Raw genomic sequence first — 4,569 nt, 5'->3', positions numbered from 1 at the left:
GAGGTCTGTGAATGATTAGGGGGAAAAAAAAAACCTCTGGTCCTTTATCACACGTGTTTTGGGAAGCATCGATGCAGAGCCTCATCAAACGCAGGTTTTGACAGTTTTACTTTGTTCTGAGGGAGGCCCCATCACCCACACATCCCTGATGGAGCCAGGGTTTTTTGTTCTTTTAAGGGTCCCTGCAGAAGGAGCTGCCTGCCCATCTCCTTCTATGTATTCTCCCACCAGAGACGTAGCCACTCCCCACCGCCCTGGTGCACCTGGCCAGAGACAGAAACCCTCAGGTGAGGCTTCCATGGCAGTACAGGGAGATCCGCCCTCTAGGGACTGCCCAGCTACTTTGTGACAGGTGCGGACCATCCTGGGGCACTCACAGGCCATTCCCTGGGATGTATGGAATGGAGGGAAGAGGAGGAATGAGCACCTGCTCTTTCCAGAGGAAGAAGCCGAGGCTCAGCGCGGGGACACGACTTGGGCAGGGGCCAGGCGGGGGCGGGAGCTGTGTGCCTGGTGCTCTCCTGGGCCCCTGCTCTTTCCGGGGTGCAGTTCTGCTGGGTCTCAGGCCAGACCCAGGCAGGGAGAGCGTGGCCTGTGGTAGCTGTCTGGTAGCAGGCGGCCCTTGCGCTGGGGCCAGGGTTCTTCTCTGAGGAAGGAAACTCAACTGTTATAAAGAGGGCGCTGCGGGTACCACTGAGGTGATGTCCACGGAACATGCTCCCCAGGGCCCAGCACACAGTAGGTGCTCAGGAATCGGCTCGAGGGGCTGACTCTGCCCCTCCATGACATCATTCACGCAGATGCTCTGTTCCCCCCACAGCGGCTTCTGCCCAACTGGCCTGGTCTGTGACCCCTGCTGGCTCTGGGACCATCCAGGGCTCCTGCTAACCTGCCTCAGTGACTAGACAGCGGGCAAGGCCACACCAGTACCCCGGACTACCCTGTCGTCGCTCTGCCTCCGGTCCCAGGGACAGCAAGGGCTCCATGAAGGTCTGCTGGCCTAGAGACCTAACCCGCACCTTTGTTCTCTGAATCCACACTCCTCTGTGCCTTTGCTCACCCAGCAGCTACCGGCCGACGCCCTCCTCACCTCTCCACCTCCTTCTGAGTCCTGGGAAAACACAGTCCCCCCAGGAGGGTGAGCCTTGGCCCCATGCCACGTGGCTGCTGGCTGGGCTGTGCTGGCTGATCCCTGTCCCGCCTGCCACCCCTAGCTGAGTCACCGCACAGCAGTATCAGAAGGTCTGGGCCCCAGTGGGCCCTTTGTCCCCAGAGAGTGATGATGGCTGAGAACTTCTCCCAGGTCAAAGGACAGCGTGATTGCCAGAGGAGACCCCACCTGTCCCCAGCACTGAGGACCTCGGACCTGACCAGTCGTGCTGCTATCTCTTGTCTGAATGTGCGTGTGTGCTGGGGTGCAGGAAATTGTCTTCCCCACACGATGGTGAGGCCCCACAGGCAACTCTGAGGGTGCCAGCAGGTGTCAGCTACAAGGTGCCAGATTAATACACTGACCCTTGTATGTGCTGCTCCTGCCACCCGTCAAGAAGGCTGAAGCTACAGCAAACACCCCAGTCTCCCAGGCTTCCCCCGAGCAAGGATGCCTCTCTGCACATGGGTTTGGTGTGGCTCCTTCTACAGCAGGGCTCGATGCTGCCTCCCAGGTTTCTTCGAAGGAAGCAGCCTCCCCACCTCCAGGCTCGCTCAAGTCCAGTGGTCACCTGTGCCTTCCCAGCGAGGCCGATGGATCACACGCATCATTGCTGCCTCCCACCAGCTGCGGCTGCCCCCACGTGAGCGCCCTCTTTGTGGCCACCCTGTGCAGAAGCACACAGATTGGGGTAGCCCAGCGTGGTCCCCAGGGGCTCACCCCATCCCCCGCGACCTCACCCCCTGTGCTCACCCGCCGGTGTGCAGCGTGGCCTGGACCGAGTGACTCGGGTGTAACCAAGGAAGCAGGGCAGCCTCGCTGGCCTGGGACTGCGAGGCTCAGACACAAACGGCAGGGTGGCTGCTCTCTCTTTTAGACTCACTCGCCCTACAGAAGCGTGCCCCTGGCGGCCTGCGGAGGGGCCGGGTGGTGAGGCGCTCCCGTGATGAGGCGCGCTCCTGCCCCTCGCTGCCCATGCGCTCGAAGCGGCTCCTCCAGCCTCCTTGAGCCGTCAGACTACAGTCACAGCCCAGCCTGGCTCTGCCTCGTGAGGAACCCTGAGCGAAGCACTCAGCTAAGCCGCTCCCAGGTCTCTAGCCCCTGAGACCGTGAGACAGCAGGCGTTCGCTGTTTAGGAGCCATTTGCTGTTCAACAGACAACGAATGCGATCCCCTCCCCACCATCCCTGCCGCGGCCTGGAGGGTGCTGGATGGGGATAACTGATGCATCCAATCAAGTCCCACTTCTGTGGGTGGGGGCAATAATAGGTTAAGCCTCTACCTGCAGTGCCAGCATCCCATATGGGCACCAGTTCAAGTCCCGGCTGCTCTGCTTCTGATCCAGCTCCCTGCTAATGGCCTGGGAGAACACTAGAAAATGGCCAAGTGCCTGCACCCATGCGGGAGACCCAGAGGAAGCTCCTGGCTCCTAGCTTCGGATAAGCCCGGCTCTGACCTTTGCAGCCATTTGGGGAGTGAACCAGCAGATGGGAGACCTCTCTCTGTCTGTAGCTCTGCCTCTCAAGTAAATAAATCTTTTAAAAAGGAAAAAAGCCCCCTTCGTGGGGATGCAGAGGCACATCAGGCCCCATGCTGGGGTGCTAGGAAGACGCCAAAGGCAGCAAGGCTGTGGTCTTGGCCCTCAGAGTGTTCCCAGTGCATGGTCCATGCCCATGACCTCACTCCTGAAAGAGGGAACTACCTCTGATTCAGGGCAGAGAGTAGTTTCAAGGGGAGGGGCTGAGGTTTGACAGGGCGGTGGTCTTTGGGGGTGACGATGACCGGGTCAGGGCAAGGGTTTCAGGTGCACGGGAAGGGCGTGCACCATGCGAGGGCAGTGTGGGTGCCCGGCGCGGGGGGAGGGGGAGGCTGGCGAAGTCTAGAGGGCCAGCAAGGAGAGCCTTGTATGCCAGGCTGGGGAGGGTCCAGGCCTCACCCCTGACCTGCGGGCCGTTTTAGTGAACTTTGTTCTACCCAGGACGGGGTAAGGTGGCAGGTGAGCTGGTGGGTGTGCACTAGCTGTGTCTGGTGTCTACCCAGTGACCCCTGTGATGCAACCACGGACACGCACCGCGGGCCCTTACTCACCTGCTTGGCGTAACTTCCTCACGGCCCTGTCTGCGAGTCACTTCCTCCAGGTCTTCCCCGTGGCTGGAAACCGTCACTCCCTTCCCTGAACGTCACTGCTCCCCTTGTGACCTCTGTGCCACCCTGCCCCCTCGCGGGTAACAGGCACCCGCAGGGGTCCCTGTGCACGCTGACCCCCGCCTCTGCTTACCATCTCAGCAGCTGCCGCTCAGGACTCTGGGTGTGGATGTGCTAACTCCCATTTCTCAGATGACAAAACTGAGGTTTGGAAGTGATGAGACTTGCCCAGGGAGGCTGAACATGGGACCAGGATGTGGGATCAGATTTACATATGTCCAATGCCCCCTCCCACATTGTGGTCATCGTGTGATCTGCTCCTGGAGGGGGAGGGGAGCCACAAGCCCCAGTGCGACCCAGCCTTCCCCTGCCCCCTCCCTGGGGAGGACAGAAGTCCCTCATGCAAGAGTTCAGGATCTGCTGGCCGGGGCTCGTGTGCCCACCCCACCCCGCCTGCAGACGCGTGAACCCTCACGCCTCGTGTCTGCCTTACATCATCTGCCCTGCTCTTCTTACCCAGCCCAAGGGGGTCAGAGCAGGGAAGCTAGGGCTGATGCATCAGGAAGAGGAGAGCCCCTCTGGACCGCTCTGAGGCAGCTTCTGGAAAGGTGACCGAGGGTCACAGGGCCAGGCTTGGGGTCCATGTTGAGGCTTTGCCCAGCCCTGTTAGCTGAGGTTGAGGACAGAAGTAAAAAGGACTAACAGACTCTTTAAGATTTATTTGGGGCCAGCGCCATGGCTCATTAGGCTAATCCTCCACCTGCGGCACTGGCACCCTGGGTTCTAGTCCTGGTCGGGGCGCCAGATTCTGTCCCGGTTGTCCCTCTTCCAGGCCAGCTCTCTGCTGTGACCTGGGAGTGCAATGGAGGATGGCCCAGGTCCTTGGGCCCTGCACCCACATGGGAGACCAGGAGAAGGCACCTGGCTCCTGGCCTCAGATCAGCGCGGTGCGCCAGCTGCAGCGGCCATTGTGGGGTGAACCAACGGAAAAAAAGAAAGACCTTTCTCTCTGTCTCTCTCACTGTCCATTCTGCCTGTCCAAAAAAAAAAAAATTTATTTGAAAGGCAGAGTTACAGAGACGCAGAAGCAGAGAGAGCAAGAGAGCGCAAGTGAGAGAAAGAGAGGTCTTCCATTCCCTGGTTCACTCCCCAATGGCCACAATGGCCAGAGCTGTGCTGGTCCGAAGCCAGCAGCCAGGTGCTCCCTCAGGGTCTTCCCATGTGGTTGCAGAAACACAAGGATTTGGACCATTTTCTACTGCTTTCCCAAGCCA

This window comes from Oryctolagus cuniculus, chromosome 1, assembly GCF_964237555.1.
Source record: "Oryctolagus cuniculus chromosome 1, mOryCun1.1, whole genome shotgun sequence".
Classification (NCBI taxonomy): domain Eukaryota; kingdom Metazoa; phylum Chordata; class Mammalia; order Lagomorpha; family Leporidae; genus Oryctolagus; species Oryctolagus cuniculus.
Note: the sequence above shows the minus strand (reverse complement) of the source record.